The sequence below is a fragment of the Leopardus geoffroyi genome, chromosome B3, assembly GCF_018350155.1.
Source record: "Leopardus geoffroyi isolate Oge1 chromosome B3, O.geoffroyi_Oge1_pat1.0, whole genome shotgun sequence".
Classification (NCBI taxonomy): Eukaryota; Metazoa; Chordata; class Mammalia; order Carnivora; family Felidae; genus Leopardus; species Leopardus geoffroyi.
Window position 1 is genome coordinate 54,445,919 of NC_059337.1, and position 22,181 is coordinate 54,468,099.

At 40.0% G+C, this 22,181-nt stretch overlaps 1 long non-coding RNA gene across 1 annotated transcript in view; it reads right to left on the bottom strand.

Annotated features, from left to right (window-relative positions):
• Positions 1-603: 603 nt before the first annotated feature.
• The window catches only part of LOC123583050, a 67,398-nt gene continuing 45,820 nt past the window's right edge, over positions 604-22,181 (bottom strand). The window contains exons 3-6 of the long non-coding RNA XR_006704719.1: positions 8,104-8,326; positions 7,403-7,494; positions 3,395-3,542; positions 604-742 (exon numbers count right to left, since the gene is read on the bottom strand). This is a non-coding gene — a long non-coding RNA (uncharacterized LOC123583050). The remainder of the gene's footprint in view (positions 743-3,394; positions 3,543-7,402; positions 7,495-8,103; positions 8,327-22,181) is intronic.

A 22,181-nucleotide genomic window follows, 5' to 3' on the forward strand; every position in this document is an offset into this window, starting at 1 on the left:
TGTACCAGAATAGCATGCAAACCACAGGCTGCTAAGATTCAAATGGGAGAAGCAGAGGAGGAACAGTGTGAGAAAAGGTGTAGTAGTAGGAACAGTCAGGATAGGTTTGGAGGACTTTGAGTAAAGCAGTAAAAGTCCCTTTCATGTTTCAAATCTCTCCTTCCACTTCAACTCTCTGACTTTTTTTTTTTTTTTTTACTTTTTTTAATGTTTATTTATTTTTCAGAGAGAGAGACAGACAGAGCATGAGTGGGGGAGGGGCAGAGAGACAAGAGGACAGAACATCAGAAGCAGGCTCCATGCTCTGAGCCATCTGACCCTGCTGTTACATTTTCTTCTCTTTCTGGCATTTCTCTGACCACAGCTGGGAAAAGTTATCTGCTTTTAAGGACTCATGTAAATATATTGGATCCACCTGGATAATTGACATTAATCTCCCGTCACAAGGTCCATCACCTCAATCACATCTACAAAGGCCTTTCTGCCATGTAAGGCGACATCTTCTCAGGTTCTGGAGATTAGAACATGAACATCTTTTAGGGACCATTATTCTGCCTAACTCTCTTGTTCTGTTGGGGCTACTGTCACAAAATACCATAGATGAGTGGTTTATAAACAACAGAAATTCATTTCTCACAGTTCTGGAGGCTGGGAGGTCCAAGATCAGGGTGCTGGCACAATGGTGTTGTAGTGAGGGCCCACTTCCTCATTCTTGGCTGGTGCTTTCTTGCTGTGTTCTCACCTGATGGGAGAGGCAAGGGAGCTCTCTCAGTCCTCTTCTATAAGGGCACTAATCCTATCCATGAGGACGCTTCTCTAATCACCTCACAAAAGCTCCACCTCCTAATACCATCACGGTGGGGGTTCGGATTTAACATAAATTTGGGAAGTATGCAAATATTCAGACAATAGCAGTACCACACCATGGGATATTTTTGATCAAGGAAGTGGCATAATTACAGTGGTATTGAAGGAAAAAACTTTCCCAGTAATTACCCAGTATGGAACTCATCTAGTGCCAAATTTGGGGCAGAGTTTTGCCTCTGTGGAAAACAACTTCCATGTGTTTTTAGTGCAATACAGATGAGGCATCCAGGAGGACATCTGCTGATATTCTGGCAGGCAGATCACTTTCCCATTGCCTGTCCTACCCAGATTTGTCATTCAGGTCACCAAAGGGACAAATATCCATGGCTTCTAGAAGGAGCTTCTTCTCTGCATTTTTTTATCTCTCAAGTGTCCTTTCTAGATCTTAGAAACTAACTTGTCAGCAGAGTGGGAAATTTCTCCCTCTCAGGAATTGATATCTTAAGGGTGACCTTTTACATGAAGCATTTCATTAAATAGTGTGGTGAGGTTACCAAACCTTGAAGTCAGAGGCAACGTCTGAATGCTTGTTGGGTTACCACCAGTACTCTGAAGAAAGAACAATAAGCTTAAATGCTTTTGAGTAATAATTTATCAGGAAAACTAAATTATGAAAGAATGCTTGAATTAGACCAAAGAAACCCACAAGATGGATGTAGCTCAAATATTTTCCAACATAAGCTTCCTTTTGAAAATAATTTAAATGTTTGCCTTCTCATTGCATTTATGTGTGATATGTTGGATAATTAACTAAGGAGGACAGAAAGGGAATCCCTGTGGTATAAATTCCAGGAACAACTGCAGACTCATCCAAATGTCACTTATAAATCAGAACAAGCCCAAATTCATAAGCTAGTCTCAAAGTACCCTATAAAAACAAGACAAAATAACAAAAGCTATTATTTCTACCCCCTCAAAATATTTATAAAAAACAGGATGCTGTTTCTTCAGTCAGGCAAACAACTTACCAAGGGCATTCTTAACTATTGATGCTAAATATTACAGCATAAGAATGAACTTTGGTATTTTGCAATGTACATTGTGCAACGTATATGATCTATTCAATTCTCATGGGTGTGTGCAGTTTACTATTTTTGCTTACACATGTATTCTTGGGGAAAAGATGTCATAAAGTTAGGATTGTTCTTAAGCAGAATAGGCAATATTTGCTCTAACAGCTTCTCCCTTCTCTTTTGCAAGATATTCTTTTCCTAAGGAAGTTACCACCGCCCTTTTTCCTGCAACCTACTCTGGGCAGCCAGGGATGTTGTTACCTAGAGATCTCTACTTTCCTATTCCTATTCCATTGACAATTCTCTGAGTTACTGCCTCCTTTTGGACCCAGCTAATTGGTGTTATGCAGTTAATTGTAGGCAGATGTAACCTAATGGACTAGGTTCTCTTCCAGGCAATATAACATGCATAACCTGGTAGACACTCCCACGCTTACCTTAGTTGTTTTTTTTTAGCTCATAATTTGGGTAGTTTTCTTCTTTTTAATATGTGAATAAAAGATGAGGTAGGCAGTGACACTTAAAAAGGAGGGCCAGTGAAAAGTGCTAAATTTGGGGACCCTGGGCATCTAGCTAAGAGAATACATGTACTGAGGCTCCAGAGAGTAAGTATGAGAAGGGTGGAGAATGTTTCTAAAAGTAAAATTTTAATATATTAAAGAAAAATTATGTCTACATAATAGATTTGCCTGTGCTTCTGGCCTGCCATTTGTGTGAGCCTTTTTAGTGTCCATCAGTTGTGCTTGAGGAGGCAGTTAGGGTCAGCCATGTGTCTCAATAGTTTGTGTCCTACCATGGGAATCACTAGTATTTGGTGATTTAATTTGCGATTTCAAGAGGTACAAACAAGGAGCCTTGGGAGGTGAGAGTTTGTAGCATTCCACATCCAGATCAACCAAGGGAAACCTCTTATTAAAACCCTCAGAATACTCTTCAACCTTGGAATCCTGCAATGGCAAATAAAGCCTCAAGTACAAACTGTGTAATAAACTGGACACTGGGTTTGTTTCTCCATTGTTTCACACACTCATGCTTTGCAGGTGCCCCTTCTTTTTTTGAAGTTTATTTATTTAGAGAGAGAAAGACAGAGAGAGAGAGAGTGAAGGAGGGGCAAAGAGAGAGGGAGAGAGAATCCCAAGCAGGCTCCATGGTGTCAGTGCAGAGACTGATGCAGTGTTCGATTCCACAAACCATGAGATCATGACTGGAGCCAAGATCAAAAGTTGGACACTGAATTGACTGCCACCCAGGTGCCCCAAAAGGTGCTGCTTCTTAATACCAATTTATTTTGACTCCTCATGTATTCTTTTTAATGACTTAGAATGTGAATTTTGTATTTATTAAGGTTAAAATTGGGGCATTACCAAATTATTTCATGTGGGTTTGTGATTTGAAGAGAACAGAACTGAACTAGGATTGAGGATACTTGGATTCTAGTTTATATTAATTGAGATAATGCTATCTGTCATAACAATCCCCAAATCTATAAAGGCTTAAATACAATGGAAGCTTACTTCTCTTTCAGGAAAATCCAAATGTGCGTTAGTGATTTGTGTGCTGCTTTCTTCCAAGTGGTGATATAGGGCCCAGGATCCTGTTACCTTATGGCTCTGTCATCTTTAAGATGCCGCTTCCAAGATTTCTATGTTTGTCAGTAACAAGCTGAGAGAAAAAGAAAGAGCAGAAAAGGATTTTTTAAAGTGAGTTTTTATAGGCCAGACCTGAAAGAAGTATATATAAGTTTGGCTCTCCATTTCTTTGACTAGAACTCGGTAATCTGGCCACAGCTAACCACATGGGAGGTTGGGAAATTTAATCATACACCATAACAAGGAATTAAAGGAGATGGGTTGGGTGACCAGCTAGCCAGCCCTTGCCATAATCCTAGTTCTACCACTATTTATTTGATCTCCCCTTTTTGATTATTATTTTAAGAACCATTTCTTACCCATTTTTAAAACCCCCAGAATGTCTTATATATAGTGTATATCTATATATAGAAGTGTCTTATATATAGTACATGCTCACTACTGCATGCTTTCCTGACAGACAATAAATGAGTAAATAGTGCTGAATGTTCATAATTCTGCCCTACAGCCCAGGGCATTGAGTGTTACTCTAGAAGACTGAGAAATACTTTCCCTCAATAAGTCACAATATATCCCAGGATCATTTTGACTGTGGAGGAGACTAATACTGCTACAGCCAGGACCAGGCATGTCAAGAGGAGAAACTGATATCAAGAGCTGAACATGAAAGAAAGTCTGGTGAAAGAACCAGTTAACTAATTGGGACAGGAGGGTAGACTCTTCAGCACTCTGCTTGCTATCCAGGTTCCCTGGAAGAATACCAACTACTCTGGATGGGTTGGAGAGTCTCTGACTAGGCTGGGAGCTTCATTGACAAAGGAGAACAAGCATGATCATCATGAAAAACAACAGACCCATAAGGATGTCACAGCTTAAAGAAGAACTTGCAGAACACTTCATGGGAATAATTAATCAGGGATAGGACACAGAACAAAAAAATGTCTTCCTTCAAAAATTATAGGTGATGTGGGATGTTGTAGGGGACTGTGCTGGAATCCTGTTATGTCTACACCCAGTACCTCTGTTTTGTGAGTAGTTTATAGCCAGTATGCTTAGCAGGGTATATTAATTTAGGAGTCAGAAAGATCTGGGTTATATTTACCGACCTGTGATTAACTAGCAGTGTGACTTTGGGCAAGTCAGTCTACCTCACTGGACCCCATCTGTATCATCTAAATAAGGAAGAGTTGGATTAAATGTGTGATGATCAATACATGGTCACACCCCACCCAGTGTCCATAGCAGACATTGAAAATCGAACATAATTCTTTTTTTTTTTTTTTTTGAGCCCATATATGATCCCAGGATCCTTATCAACATCCCATCTAGGTTATCCTATCAATTAGAAATGACACATGTATGTTAACTATGTCTTTTATTTTCTGTGTTCTGACATTTTGATATTTGGGCCTTGCTGGCCCTAGAGGGACTGCCCCTCCAAGAGTTAGTCAAGTCCTAGAGATAGAAAATAATTTGTCCAGGTGCACACTTCTCAAATGCAAACTGGCGAAGATAGAGCCCACATCACAATTACCTCTTTTATCAGGCTGCCACACTCTGAGCCATTATCCACCTGTCCTAATCACCCCCAGGGCCAGGTACCAGAAAACTAGGTGTAGTGCCTAAATCCTAGACTCTGCTGAAGTTATTCGAGCTAGTCAATCCTAAACCTGCTTACCCGGCCTTGCCCATTTCTTCCCCCCAGCTCTTGTCCAGAATTCTTCCCTCTCCCTCTGCCTCTGCCTGATGTCTGTACTTTCTCCATATGCCTCTCCCTCATGGCATCACACGCCCTGTTATCTTGGGATCTGTGAATAGTACATACTGCCTTTTCAATGGCAGCTGTTTCCTGACCTGTTGGCCCTACTATACCTAAGTAACAATAAAAACTATATTAAAACAATATAGGATGGGAACTACCTGCCTGAAGCAGATGATCTCTGGAGTCCTTTCTAGATCTAGCAATCTTTTATCCTTTTAAGTAGGAGAGTATTGTACTATCTATAAAATACATATTTCAGTTATAATATCTTAATCTTCTGAAGTTACCTAGTCTTTCATAGCAAGGATTTTCTTTTCTTTTTTTTTTTTTTAATTTTTTTTTTCAACGTTTATTTATTTTTGGGACAGAGAGAGACAGAGCATGAACGGGGGAGGGGCAGAGAGAGAGGGAGACACAGAATCGGAAACAGGCTCCAGGCTCTGAGCCATCAGCCCAGAGCCCGACGCGGGGCTCGAACTCACGGACCGCAAGATCGTGACCTGGCTGAAGTCGGACGCTTAACCGACTGCGCCACCCAGGCGCCCCAAGGATTTTCTGAATCAGGAGTTACACCAAGATAAATTGCACAGAAGCTCTTCTGTAAAAGTCACTGCTAATTGGGGGTAGGGAAAAATCTTGGTTCTGTTTTGGGAAACTTTTCATTTTTCTCTATTACAGCTGAAGGATAAAAATCATTCTAGTGTGCCTTCTTGGACTTCTGTTAATTTTTCTATTTTTCTTCCCTCTTCTCCTTTTTTTCTTTTTGGATTCAGAGTAGCAAACAGTCCCTCCTGATAATGTGATTGTGTACATTCAGAATGTATGTTAGGAAGAATTAGGAAAATATTGGGATAGGATTATTCCTATAAAGGGCACATGGGCATAATGCTTCACATGTAGTGGATGCTTAAATACTTTTAAATCAATAATAAACGTGTTTTTGCTATTATATTACACGGTTTTGTTTTGTTTTGTTTTTGGATTTTTCTCCCCACCTTCCTCAAAAACTCATATATTGAAGTCCTAACCCTGGTACATCAGAATATAATCTTATTTTGAGATAGTTTTTACAGAGGTAACCAAGGTAAAATGAGGTCATTAGGGTGGGCCTTAATCCAATATGACTGATGTTCTTAAAAAAGGGGAAATTTGGACACAGATACTCATATAGGGAGAATGCCATGAGAACAAGGCAGAGATAAGGATGATGCTTCTACAAGTCAAATGATGCCAAAGATTGCCAGCAAACCACCAGAAGTGAGAGTAGAAACCTGTAACCATCTTACAACTCTCAGATGGAACCAACTCTACCAACATCTTGATCTCAGACTTCTATCCTCTAGAACTGTGAGACAATAAAATTGTTTTTTGTTTAAAAAAAAAAAAAAGAAGGGGCGCCTGGGTGGCTCAGTCGGTTGAGCGTCCGACTTCAGCTCAGGTCACAATCTCACGGTTCGTGAGTTCGAGCCCCGCGTCAGGCTCTGGGCTGATGGCTCGGAGCCTGGAGCCTGCTTCCGATTCTGAGTCTCCCTCTCTCTCTGCCCCTCCCCCATTCATGCTCTGTCCCTCTCTGTCTCAAAAATAAACATTAAAAAAAAAAAGAAGTTATATTTATAAAGGGAACATTACTGAACATTTACTGAATGAACTAAATTCTGCTGTAGTACAGACCGTAATTCATTGGGTAGTCTTAATCTATTGCCTCTTTCTTCTTTGCCCTTACTCTTATTTGACAACAATTATTCCAATCTCGTTCCAAATACTTATCACAGAAATATTGTGAGGAATAATTTGGCTTTCAAAATAATTCTGGAAATTGCTTTCAGTTACTCTAAAAATTGCAGGGAGAGATTACGTGCAAGGCAAAATTACACAAGCATTTGTGTAAGAGAATAAACAAGGAAGTGCATTTCAGTTCAAGAATTAATACTTTGGTTCAAGTTGTAATAAAAGAGTACCATAGTTGCTGAAATTGAGAAAGCAGTCTTTTTTTTCCCCCAGTAAGTTCTGTGTGAATGTTTTACTTTTGTTAATATGTTTGGTTCTGAAAATGCACCCATTCACAAAACCTCTGGGCAGTTGGACAAAACGGATTTACAATCCTCTGAAATGGGCCAGGACTCAAGTTGAAGTACAGTTGGCTAGACATTTAAAATGAGGAAATGGCTCACCTTTCTTCTCCACCTGAAGTTGCCAAGTGAAACCTTCCAAATTCTGAAGAGAAAGAAGATGCCTCTGATTCATATTCCATTTGCCTTTAAGTCTTGCTCAAAGTATTTTTTCAAGTGGAAAAAGAATGAAGGAAACATTAAAACGCAGAGACCTAATTTTGTGTGGAAGGAAAACACAGCTGTGGAATCTCTTGGCTACAACCGTATAAAAATTAAAAAGAAAACAACCTAATTTATTCAGTGCCTTAATTTGAAGATGAAGCTAAGGTGTTAAAGAATGGCAGGTCTGTGGTGCTTCTCCAGAAAGAGGGCTTTTTCTCCGTGTCTCAAAGACATTTGAAAGATTGCAAAACTTTCTTCTAGAACCACTTCAAAGGTTGGAGAAACTACCACCTTTGAATACTTCAAATCTCTCTGTCAAATAGAAACTTAATGCCTCCCCCCACCCCCTGCCCAAAAAAAAAAAAAAAATGCTAGCTCTAGATATATAAGATAAAAATATTCACAGAACTCTTTTGGAGTATATGAGTTTGGCTGGCTTTGCCTTGCTTTAGGATCAACACAATTCTGAAAATCTTCCCTCGATAATAGATCCAGGTGAGTAGCATTCTCTCTTGCCAGGAGAACTAAATTGATATCATCTGTAGGGCCAAGAATACCGGAACATGAAAAATAGATAAAAATTAAAATACCAGGTATACCATTTAGCTTGTCTCTTTCATTTTTCAGGACCAGGCATCCAAGGGTCAGAGATGGAAGTGCACAATTAAACTAATCCTGAGGTCTCTTCTGCAGGTAGCAGGAAAACAGCCTCACACCCAGGTCTCACTCCAGGTCTTGCCCATCCTCTTGCTGCAGTGATGAGGGAAGTGTGAATGTCTCACTCTAGAAGTTTCACTGGAATCCTCGCCTGGTTGAATGAGTCTGAGAAGAAGAGTTGGGGTATCCTTAATGCCACCCTCTTCCATCCACAACCCTCTGCCCTTACAGACTCTAAAACATCAGGGGATTCTGGGTAAGGCCTTTGAGCAAACTGTGGGGATGGTAACTAAAAATGCAAGGTGAGGAAGCAAGGTCTGGCATTCCCAAAGGCAACACTATATGGCATTTGCATTTCCCCCCTTCCTTCATTTTGTCTTTCCTTTTGAGCAAGACTTAAACATGACAGGAGTCAGAGTTATCTTCTTTCTCTTGAGAATTTGAAAGGTTTCACTTAGCATCTTCAGGTGGAGATGAAAGGTAAACCTTTTCCTCATTACATTCTGATATGTCTAGCCAATTGTTCCTTAACCTGAGTCCTGGCCCATTTCAGATCCCTGGCTATACATCCATTTTCCCTAACTGCCCAGAGGTTTTATGAGTAGATGTGTTTTCAAAACTGTAATTCTAGAGAAGCACACGAATTTTAGTGTGCATAGAAATCATCAGGAGGGCTTGTTAAAATAGATTGCTAGGCTCCATGCCTAGTTTCTAATTCAAGAGGTCTGGGGTGGAACAAGTTCTAGCAAGTTCCCAGGTGATACTTCTGTCAATCCCAGGGTTCCAGGCTAATGAGAGCAATGGGAGCCAGACTTAGGTGTGCTCTTATTCACCTCACCTGCTATTACATCTCTGCTAAACCCCTTTCTTCTGAGCCTCAAAGAGCAAGAGAGATGGTGACTATGATAGGAATTGTCATCTTCTCATAGGAAACCTTGTTGCTTTTATTCCTAACTCTTTAGCAATTATTCTAGACTTTGTTTTAAGCTCCTTATTTATCCTCACACATAACTGACCACAAAATTCTATACGTTCTGTATCTACAGAGGCCCTTCCCTTCCCCTCCAGCCCTTTCTGGACTTGATTCAGGTCAACATTATCTCTCACTTGTAGCAGCTTCCTATTTGGTCTTTCACTCCACTATCAGAGCAAATTTTATGAAACAGAAATCTGATCCTAAAACTGTGCTGCCCAGAATTGCTCCAGGGTGTTACTTTGCCTTCAGGAGCACATTTACAGTTACCTACTGTTTGCAATGCTTTGTTCTTTTCACTAATGCTCACAAAAAGCAGGTGGGAGGGGCGCCTGGGTGGCGCAGTCGGTTAAGCGCCCGACTTCAGCCAGGTCACTATCTCGCGGTCCGTGAGTTCGAGCCCCGCGTCAGGCTCTGGGCTGATGGCTCAGAGCCCGGGGCCTGTTTCCGATTCTGTGTCTCCCTCTCTCTCTGCCCCTCCCCCGTTCATGCTCTGTCTCTCTCTGTCCCAAAAATAAATAAACGTTGAAAAAAAAATTAAAAAAAAAAAAAAAAGCAGGTGGGGAAGAAAGAATGAGGCACAGAGTTAGGGAGCTACCTAAGGTTATATACCCAGATAGTTAGGATGACAGATTTGGAAGAGAAAACAGGTCTTTGGTTGTCTGTCCAGGTTTCTTACCATTGACCCTCACAACAGTCTTCAGTTGTTTTTCAAATATATGATGTAGGGCATAGACATTAAATGAATAAGCCCTAACTTCAGGCAATCCTAATTAGAGACTTGGTTCTGCCATGAGATAACCACGAGTAAGCTTCTGACCCTTTTGAGCCTTCACTTCCTTATCTTGAATTAACCTCAGTTAGCTTTTATTCTTCTTCTAAGAACCTCTCTCTGGTAGCAGCATCCTAAGATGATCCCAGGGCTCACTGCCTCCCAGTATCCATGCTTTCATGAAACCTTCTTCCTCACAGTGTGGGCAGAACCTGCTTCTGGCTTCTAACTAGTAGATTTTGCTAGCTCTCCCGTGATTCCGTTGGGTTATAAAAGGATTTTACAGGTGAAAGTAAGGTTTCTAATCAGCTTGACTTTGAGTTAATCAAAAGGAGATTATCCTAGATGGGCATACTCTAATCAGGTAGCCTTTTAAAAGAGAGATTCTTCTTTCCCTAAGCTCACAGACTCCAGACAGCAAGGATTCTCTTTCTCTTGTTGGCCCTGAAAAAGCAAGTTGTCACGAGATCCACAGATATAAGGAAATAAATTCTTCCAACATCCACATGAACTTAGAAGATGACCTCTGAGTCTCAGATGAGGCTGCAGTCAGCCTTGAATGCTGTCTTGTGAGACCCTAAACAGAAGAACCAGCTAAGCTTTTCCTGGACTTCTAACCCATGCAAGCTGTGAGATAATGCATGTTGCTTTAAGCTGCTAAATTTGCATTAATTTGTTACACACCAATAGCTTACTAATATATCCCCTTTTGTCTGTAATTTCGCCACCAAATCCCCCCATTAAAAAAAGGGGAGGTAGGGTGAAAGGAGTGAAGAGCAGATTCTACAGACCAGATGGATCAGCTTTAGAAGCAACCACGTCTTCTACTTTTTTCATAGTTCTGCATTTTTCTACAACTCCAGGAGGGAAGCACTGTGCCAAATGAAGAGGGCAGAGCTGGCTCTACTTCTCAGGCTCTGGGCAGCCAGGAGAGGGCAGCTGCAATCATTCAAGTACTAAGGGCTTCCTAAATACCTAGGGGGTATAGTACCCTGGGCTGGGCTATGTGGGGCTTAGAGACACAAAGGGTGCCATGCTGTGCTCTGTTCTTCATTTAAGGCCTGTAAGAACTCGTGGAGGAAATCATATTAATATATGGGGGAAGTTAAGTAACAAAGAATGCCATATCAAGTGATTGGCATAGGCAATAAGGCATGGGGTAGAGAAATGGAGCTGGGTTTGAAGACACAACACCCACGGTCATAGTTTGATTCTGTCACTAATTGTTACAGGACTATAGCTCCTCAAAGCACCTCTTTGGATTCTGGTTTCCTTGACTCTAACATGAAGGACTGGGATATTCAGTAGTTTTTAATTTCTTCAGAAGTATACTGCCTTTCTTAAGTGAAATACAGAAAATGGATGAAAAGCAGAGCTGTTGTGGTTAAAGCAGAGGACCCAGCATAAAAAAAGCACTGCAGGGGTGAGCCCCTTCTGCCTCAAGTATCCTGTGTGCTACCAGGTATCCTGCATGCTAGCAGAGGCTAGCAGGCATATGGATTGGGAGGATGCATGCGGGTTTGAGCACCTTGTCACTTTCACAAGTGTGGTAGGGCTGGTGGGGAAAGGATGCCGCATGAGAGTGTGAATCCTCTATTCCTGCAAGGTCTCTGGAGCACACATCAAGACACACATTTGTCTCATTTCTATCCATCTTCTACTTACAGCTGGTCAGCTGGAACTTTCTCTGATGCTTCAAAGACTGCTCTATTCTGAATCCCAGCTAGAAATATGGAACTATTTCCATATTTCCATATAAGTTTCATTCTCATTAAATGAACAGTTCCAGGAAAATCAGTTTGTCACTTTGGAGGCAGTGCATCAGATAGAAACTCCCACCCCACCCACACTCCCGTCCCCAATACTCAGTTTCACAATTTGTTCATATATTACAAATATCCTCACCCCCTTCAGCCCTCTCCAGCATTATAAACACAGACAATAGGAAAAAAATAAAAATAAAAACTCTCTCCAGACCTTGTAATTTGGGCCCTGGCCAATTCCTTGTATAAGAGCTTTTGCACTTGTACTTGTGTGTCTTTAAGTTGTCTCAGATAACTTTTTTTAAAGTTTATTTATTTTTGAGAGAGAAAGAAAGCGAGAGCATACACATGTTGGGGGGAGTGAGAGTGGGAAGGCAGGACAGGGAGAGAGAGAGAGAGACTGGCATTGTGGAGCTTGATGAGGAGCTTGAAGCCAAGAACTCTGAGATCATGACCTGAGCTAAAACCAAGAGTCAGGTACTTAACTGACTGAGCAACCGAGACACCCCTCAGATAGCTTCTAATTGTGTGTAGAGACAAGACTGATAGAAAGGATGTTCGTTTTTTTATCCAGTACATTAACTGAACACCTACCATGTGCCTGGTGCTGTTCCAACTACTATGAATTCAGCAGTGAACTGGATAGACATCATTTCTACCTTCACAGAGCTTATATTCTTTAGGGGAAGAGAAGAAATGAAAAATAGTTGTGTGTAGTAGACATAAACAAGCAAGATAATTTAGAGTAAGACCACTGAAAGAAATAAGCTCAATGGGAGGAGGAGATGAGCTCAATGGGAATTGAGTGAGGTGGGAGAAATGCCTTTGGTAGAGTCATTCCAGAAAGGCTTCCCTGAGGATACAGCACTAAGCTGAAACCTTGAGGCTGACAAAAAGCCAAGATTGCAGGAAATGATTACTAAGAAAGAAGTGATAGCAAAATCAAAGGCCCTGAATCAGGAGAAGGCTCAGCATGTTGGAAGAACTGAAAGTCCAGTCTGGCTGGAATGTGGGGAAGCCTAGGAGGATGGCATGCCATTCCAATGGGTCCAGCTCTCTTCTGAAAGAGTTAGCTGGAAAGGGAGGGTGGGGATTAAGCCCTGGCTCTGCGACTCACTACTCATTAGCAGTCTGTAAGAGTCAGTACATTTTCCCAAGTTCCTGAATCAGCCACAGTGGCAATAACTTGACCCCCAAACAGTGCAGGCTGGTTCTTTTGGCCACTGTAATGATTAGATTGAATTGCTTCAGTGTTGTAGGTTGGGTACCCTGGGAAACAGACTCTGAGATTGAGATTTGAATGCAGGAAGTTAAGTGGGAGGCACACTTAGGCACATAACTTCCTGTGAGGGAGTGAGGAAAGCAAGGTTTGGTGAATCAGTTGAAAGAAGGGCCACAGCCAGTCATAAGGTGCTCTGAAGCTGGGAAAGCCATTAGAATTATCGCAAACTGAAGTATAGTCATCAAGCCTTTTATCTCCAAATTGACTAGTCATCAGATGTGGGCTGTCCCCAGGTAGGGAATATAACTGTGGGTGAGATAGCTCCCTTCCACTAAGGGGAAGACCGAGAGAAGGACTTGGCTGTGAACCATCACAGGCAACTCTCCCACCACTGGGAGAATTCAGATGTCTTTCCTACAGCAGGCACTGGTTGGCAAACCATAGTCTTCACTATCCTCAGAGATGTTCTGGGTGACATGATAGCAACCAGCTATCATTGAGACTTAATTACCATTGAGATTTTTCTGCAGCTGAGATCATGGCTCTTGAGAAGAGACCATTTTGCAATTTTCCTTGGGAAAAATTTATTTTAAATTTTTTTTCTGAAATTTCTTAGAAGTGTTTATATATTTAAAGGTATTGTGTTAGGTAGTGCTCTAGGCAAATAGCTTCTGTAATGTAAAGGTGAAATAAATGCATTGCAAAAGATATGTGTTTTTGGTCATTTGTGTGCTATCTAGGGTTTCTCACAACTTGCTATGCCTCTGGCCTCTATTTTGCTGGATGGGTTTCAGAGAAGACACCTCTGAAGTCCATGAAACCTAGTTCCTGGCATTCCAAGAGCAGATTATAACAACTCAAAGGGAGAGCTTCAGATTCTTCTGTGTGAGGCAGTTCATACTCCTGTGAGGTGGTTATATATCTCAGTGCAAATCCAATGGCATGTTGTCATTGGGCAGTGTTGGTCAAGTATAGGACCAACATCAGGGGACAGGGGATGATGGGGTACATGGTGCTATCTTCAATAGCGTGGTTCAGAAAGGCCTCTGGGATGAAGAAAGTGATATTGGAGTTTAGACCTGAATAAACTGAGGGAGTGAGTTGTGTAGATTCCTGGAAGTAGAAAGTTCCAGAGGAAGGGAAGGAAAGTTACAATGTCCTGAGGCTGGAGAATGTTCAAGTTACATTAAGAAGGTCAGTACAGCTGGGGCACAGTGGGTAAAAGGAGGAGAGTCAGAGGGTTGGTGGGAGCTAGATCACGTAAGGTCAGGAAAGCAGACCATGGAAAGGATTTGGGATTGTTACTATTGTTTTGTGACATGGGAAGTCATTAGAGTTCTGGGCAAGCAGTGATATGACCTGACTATGTTTTAAAAGACACACTCAGAGAACAGACTGTAGGAGGGAAGGGTAGGCAGAGCAGAAATGGGTAGTTACTGTGGGGAATAAGATATGAGAAGAAGGTAGTGTAGTGGGGAATAAGACATGAGAAGAAGAAGAAAGCACCAGATATCTGTAGAGGTGGTGAGAACTGATTGAATCCTGGAAAAATCTTGGCAGTAGAATTGACTGATGACTTGGCTATTGGTGTGAAAGGGGAATCAAGGATGGCTCCAACTCCAAATGTTGTTTCAGTGCACAGTCCCTTCTCTCCCCCACCCTCCTCCTCCTCCTCCTCCTCCTCCTCCTCCTCCTCCTCCTCCTCCTCCTCCTCCTTCTTCTTCTTCTTCTTCTCCTTCTCCTTCTCCTTCTTCTCATACACCCCTTGAAAGGTGGTGTTTACCATTTCCTGACAAGAGCTTGGGACCTGCTTACATCTATCTCACCACTTGTAATGTCACTGTACTACATTAGGTCTATTCTGAGTCTCCTTATCTTTTACCTCCGTCTACAGGCTCAGGGAAAGAATAAACTGTTAATAACCGACCTGTCAATTTGATAGACCATGTCAACTTCTCTATTTGGACCTGTAAGCAGAAAATGAGATCTGTGGTTTCCTGCTGCCCATCTGGATTTCCAAACTGGCTTTCAGCCATGAAATTTATTCTTCCTGATTAGAAACAGACACATTTTGGGGAAGGGGGTGGGAAGAGAGGAAGGAAATAGTAATAAATCTTATCAAGGTAACTTGCAACCCTGGGATTGTGTCATTCAATTACAGTATGTTTATATAGGTAAGCATAACAGTTGGTATTTGTTTCCTTTCCTTGGAATAATCTTTTGTGTCACAGCTACTTTTCATATAATATTATATAATACTATAATTTACTCATTAGCCTAGATTAGTAGTCATTTACCTCTTAGGAAAAGCACCACTACAGATCTATATTAAATTTTTTAGATATTTAAAAGATAATCTTATGTTTAGTAAAAGTAACTTCGAAGTTTATGTATTCTGCTATGAAACTTCAGAGAGCAGTCAAGCAGCCATACAGGAATAGTAGCTGTAGATTGCTTAGGGGCTCTTAGCACTCAAATTAATTCATTTTTAAAAATAGTAATAAATTTAAAAGTATTACATCATATTCTAAAAATCACAAATGAAATATCAATATTTATGTTTTGTTTACCCTGGCTACTTTTTAAAAATCATGCATGGGTGGGGCATGTGGATGACTCAGTTGGTTGAATATCCAACTTCATCTCAGGTCATGATCTCGTGATTGGTGGGTTCGAACCCTGTGACAGGCTCTGTGCTGACAGCTCAAAGCCTGGAGCCTGCTTCAGATTCTGTGTCTCCCTCTCTCCCTGCTCCTCTCTCACTAATGCTCTGTCTCTGTCTCTCTCTCTCTTTCTCAAAATAAATAAACATTAACAAATATTTATAAAAAAATAATGCATGGGCATATAATGAGTTTTGCTAACAAGTAGAATAATGGTCTAGCAAAAGGGAATTACCATGTATTCAACCATACCATCTGTTGGTACTATTTATAACAAGATTGATTGATGTGCTAGGTACTTTACATATGTTGTCCTGTTTAAATATCTGAATGATTAAGTCCAATGTCCAATAAAATCAATATTATATGTGGACTGGATGGTAGAGAGTGCAACAGTTAAATTTTGAGGTTTATTTTGCTCGATTTCAAAATTAGTTTGCATGGCACAAAAACAGACACATAGACCAATGGAATAGAATAGAAACTCCAGAACTAGACCCACAAACATATGGCCAACTAATCTTTGACAAAGTAGGAAAGAACATCCAATGGAAAAAAGACCGTCTCTTTAACAAATGGTGCTGGGAGAACTGGACAGCAACATGCAGAAGGTTGAAACTAGACCACTTTCTCACACCATTCACAAAAATAAACTCAAAATGGATAAAGGACCTGAATGTGAGACAGGAAACCATCAAAACCTTAGAGGAGAAAGCAGGAAAAGACCTCTCTGACCTCAGCCGTAGCAATCTCTTACTCGACACATCCCCAAAGGCAAGGGAATTAAAAGCAAAAGTGAATTACTGGGACCTTATGAAGATAAAAAGCTTCTGCACAGCAAAGGAAACAACCAACAAAACTAAAAGGCAACCAATGGAATGGGAAAAGATATTTGCAAATGACATATCGGACAAAGGGCTAGTATTCAAAATCTATAAAGAGCTCACCAAACTCCACACCTGAAAAACAAATAACCCAGTGAAGAAATGGGCAGAAAACATGAAAACTTCTCTAAAGAAGACATCCGGATGGCCGACAGGCACATGAAAAGATGCTCAATGTCGCTCCTTATCAGGGAAATACAAATCAAAACCACACTCAGATATCACCTCACGCCAGTCAGAGTGGCCAAAACGAACAAATCAGGAGACTATAGATGCTGGAGAGGATGTGGAGAAACGGGAACCCTCTTGCACTGTTGGTGGGAATGCAAATTGGTGCAGCCGCTCTGGAAAGCAGTGTGGAGGTTCCTCAAAAAATTAAAAATAGACCTACCCTATGACCCAGCAATAGCACTGCTAGGAATTTACCCAAGGGATACAGGAGTACTGACGCATAGGGGCACTTGTACCCCAATGTTTATAGCAGCACTCTCAACAATAGCCAAATTATGGAAAGAGCCTAAATGTCCATCAACTGATGAATGGATAAAGAAATTGTGGTTTATATACACAATGGAGTACTACGTGGCAATGAGAAAGAATGAAATATGGCCCTTTGTAGCAACGTGGATGGAACTGGAGAGTGTGATGCTAAGTGAAATAAGCTATACAGAGAAAGACAGATACCATATGTTTTCACTCTTATGTGGATCCTGAGAAACTTAACAGAAACCCATGGGCGAGGGGAAGGAAAAAAAAAAAGAGGTTAGAGTGGGAGAGAGCCAAAGCATAAGAGACTCAAAAACTGAGAACAAACTGAGGTTGATGGGGGGTGGGAGGGAGGGGAGGGTGGGTGATGCGTATTGAGGAGGGTACCTTTTGGGATGAGCACTGGGTGTTGTATGGAAACCAATTTGACAATAAATTTCATATAATGAAAAAAAATAAAATAAAATTAGTTTGCAATTCTGAGCATAGTTAAAACTTATAATGGGCACATTGTCCTGAAGCTTAGAATTGTCATCTTGCTTTTTGTTTTTCGTCAATAAAAGTGTTTATTGAGCAATTATGATGTAATGAAGTCTGGGGTGAATCAGATACAAATTGAATTCTAATAAAATTATAGTCAAAGTGCAATTTAAATCAAAACACTTTGTGGAATAAGCTCTTTCATGGAACTTTCATATGGTGATTTAAAATTTTGATGGAAAAGCAAATAGCCAATAATTGTCAGGGCTGTTTTGCAAAAAGAGAACAAAGTAAGAAGTCTCCACTTACCATATACCAGACTTATAATAGAGATAAATAGTAAATGAATAGATCATGACAGACCCCAGAAACAGACTTACACACACACACACACACACACACACACACACACACACACATATCATCTTTAAAGCCCTTTGAAGTGGATAAAACACTCAAGTCTGACACAGCCATATGACTGAGTTCTGACCAACGGAATGTGTAAAGATGGCTCCTCCAGACCTGGCCCATGAAATCTCCCTTGTAATACTCTATGTTCTTTTTTCCATGGCCTGCTAGATACATGCAGAAAATCTAGTGGAGCTCTCTGGGGACCAAAAAGATGTCACAGCCACTAGATGGAAGGAGCCTGAATGGGCTGCATAGGGCAGAAACACCACCTCACCCTCTCTGCATACCCACAGTGATGGCAACATAACCAAAACATAAACCCTTGTTGTGTTAAATCATTGAGAATTAACATTGTTTGTTATAGCAATCAGCCTATTTTGACTAATATACTATACAATTGCATTCATATCCCTGTCTCTCTTCCTATTAAACAATGAACTTTATAAGAGCAAAAACATACAGTTCTTTATCCAATGTCACTTAGCAAAAAGATGATCAGTAAATATTTATTAAATTGATAAATTTTCAACTAACTCAGGAGAAAGGACTAATATATTTTATAATGTTTTCCTTCTACCCACCTCTCCTAAAGTGATTGTTCAAACAACCATGCACAGAAAATGTCCTTACACAGCAGAAAAATAAAATAAAGAGTTAACCAGATTTCACCATTTCTCAAGTATTCTGGGTATCTGACATTTTGCTGCAAGGGAAAATAAGAGACTGAATCTGGAGGTCTCCAAAAGACACAATAATACATCCTTCAAAGCAATGAAGGAAAGAAAACTTTCCATCCATCGTTCTCATAATGAAAACAAAAGTCTCCACATTCTATAAGTCCAATTTAATTTCTATCCCTAAGACTTCAGATGAAACAAGAAAACTTTAGGGAGTCATGTTCTAAAGGCTCTTTTGACTAGATAGGTTATTTAACACATTTAATGAGGCAGCCATTTGGCACAACTGAGTCAAAATACATTAAAATGGCATTTATTAATGTACAACCTTCCCCACTCTTTTTTAATTACCAAGAAATAGTAAGAACACATTAACTCCAGGATATCTTAGGAGACTTTCATTTTAAGGATATTAATATATGTGTTTTATTGAGTACTGAATGATCAAGTGTATAATGAAGAATTCCCTATCGAGATCAAAGCTAATATTTATTAGTGGATCAAATTACTGCCCCAGTATCCTCCCTTTCCCAAATTCTATATGCATCAGGAAAGCAACAAAAAGCATACATGCCTATCTTCATTTTCAAATTTTAAAAACCAGCTCTCATGATTAAGCAGGAGTTCTGTGTGTTGATTTGAAGTAAATTAGTATGTCTATTATAGCTTAAAAAAGAAATCAGAATCTGACACTTGGACCATTCATGTAAATTCTTAGATAATAGATAGTTTTGTTAGTTAAGAATGACTGATGGCCTTTTTTGAAATGAGTTTAGTCAGTACATGCCTCTTGATTATCTGTAGTTTGTCTGTAGATTATCTGTAGTTTCTATGATGTCTGGGTGTCTCCTCATCCTTACCTTCCTCTCTGTGCCCCTCATATCTCATGCCGTACTAGTTTCTTTGCCAGGGAATGGAGTGAGGATGATCATGTCACACATTTCTCAACATTAAAAGGAGTTGAAAATTTAATATATTAAATTTATATAAATTTATATATAAAATTTATATACAAAATTATATAATTTGTATAAATTAAAGTTTGTTTTGGGATTGTGAGAAAAAATCCACACATCAAAATGGCTGCCTTTAAGAAGCAACTGCAGAATGCCATTTATCCTCTTTATTCTTCTCCTGTCCAACTCCTACCATTTTGTCAACCTTTGTTTTGCCTGAATGGCTTCATGCCAAAGCAACTTCTGGAGCTCAGTTTGGTAATTTGTATTCCTATTGTTGAGCATCTATCTCAGCACATGAATAAAAGTACATACATTTTCTTAACATATTGCCATATATGATACTCATTGTGAATGTTGTTTATGATTTTATTTTTTATTTTTTTAATTAATTAATTATTTTTGGGGGGAGCAGGGGAGGGGCAAAGAGAGGAAGAAGAGAGAGAATCTTAAATAGGATCCATGCTCAGTGTGGAGCCCCACATGGAGATCCATCTCGACTGTCAGGTAAGATTATGACCTAAGTCAAAATCAAGAGTTGAATGCTTAACTGACTGAGCCACCCAGACACCCCATGAATGTTGTTTATGATTTTAATCTTGGTCAAAAAACAATCCCTGTTTCAATTAAAACAAAAGTTATAAGTAAGTTTCTTGGAGAAAAACATAAGAAAATCTCTTAAAGCACTAAGAGGAAATTGAATAGTGAGACACATCTACGATTCTGTTCACTGACATGTATAAATTAATGTTAAACGCCCCAATATATTTTCTTTTTTTTTTTTAATTTTTTTTTTCAACGTTTATTCATTTTTGGGACAGAGAGAGACAGAGCATGAACGGGGGAGGGGCAGAGAGAGAGGGAGACACAGAATCGGAAACAGGCTCCAGGCTCTGAGCCATCAGCCCAGAGCCTGACGCGGGGCTCGAACTCACGGACCGCGAGATCGTGACCTGGCTGAAGTCGGACGCCTAACCGACTGTGCCACCCAGGCGCCCCGCCCCAATATATTTTCTAATAATTGAAGACAAAGACAAGATTTTTAAAATATTCTTTCCTAATAATTTAAGATTTTCAAATAATTAAAGACTACGTCAAAAGTTTTAATTTTTTTTTCAGGGCAATTTCATTATGCAAATGCATCTGGTTTGCAAGATGCTGTGCTGTAGATTTCATGCACACAGACAAAAAGATACCAGTCCTGACCACAAAGGAGGTAATGAAAGCAGGAAAAGATGGTTTTATAATTAGGAACTTGAATTATAGCGCAAGATGCAGTTATTGTGTTGAATTTAAAATATCTCTGGAGGGGCGCCTGGGTGGCATAGTCGGTTAAGCGTCCGACTTCAGCTCAGGTCATGATCTCACGGTTGGTGAGTTTGAGCCCTGCATGGGGCTCTATGTTGACAGCTTGGAACCTGGAACCTGCTTTGGATTCTGTGTCTCCCTCTGTCTCTGTCCCTCCCCCGCTTGCTCTCTGTCTCTGTCTCTCTCTCTCTAAAATAAATAAACATTAAAAAAATTAAAAAGTCAGATTCTACAGATATTTTATTTAAAATTTTTTTCAATGTTTATTTATTTTTGAAAGAGAGACAGAGCGCAAACTGGGGAGGGACAAAGAGAGACGGAGACACAGAATCTGAAGCAGGCTCCAGGCATACAGCTGTCAGCAGAGAGCCTGATGGGAGGCTCAAACCCATGAACCGCGAGATCATGACCCAAGCTGAAGTCAGATGTTTAACTGACTGAGCCAACCGGGCACCCCTAGAATCTGACTTCTAAAAGAAATAGCTTCAGCATAAAAAGTCCAAATAGTGTCACTATGTCCAAGCAGTGTTTCAATCAAGAAGAAAGTAGTAAGTCTCATAGAAGAAAAGTAGCAGTCTTTTCAGAGCCATTTCATGTTGGTTGTTAAAATGCTTACAAATGGAAATGAAGAACCTTATGGTTCAGAAGAAATGAGACAATAATGAAATATTATCTAGACATATTCCATTTCTTGAAGGCTTTATACTGTTATTTTTATGAAAAGGATTACTTTGTTCTGTATATCTCTATCCAGAAATGTCCCCAAGAAAATACTTCAGGCTTTAAAAGAATAGTGGAACAACCAGAATCCAAAAATAGTTGGACAGGGGGCAGGAGTGGAAGAGACTTCTTGGCATATTCCATTGATGAGATGTGAACACTGATGATGGATTGCATTTACTATTTTCTCTCATGATTTAGTTTTATAATTATGTAATAAAAATGGCATTTTATTAGAAAAGCAATGCCGTAATATTGATTAAGCATAGTTATGAAAGAGAAGGAAGCCCCCTGAAACACTTTAATAGTGATCATTCAATTCTTCTTTCATTCTCTGCAATCTCTCTTCTATGACCCCCATCTACACCAAAGTTATCTCATAATGGCTCAAACTCTTAACTTTATTTATTCAAAATAGACTTCTCTCTTGTTCTACAAACCCATACATTCATATATCCCTTTCTACCTAACATTTCCTCCTAAACATCTTCTAGGTACTTCAAATGCCGCTGAACAGAAACTCATTATCCTCACTGCAGTTTTCGGTCATTCTGCTCATGGGAGTTTTAGTATGTGTTTCTCAAAGTGGTTCTTGTTTTTGCAGCGAAGCATGGTAAAATCTTCTATAGCCTCCACAGATATTAAAGAATAAAATGTTTATGGATTTTTCTGATCTTGTTGGCAAAAACTCTACCTATGTGTTAA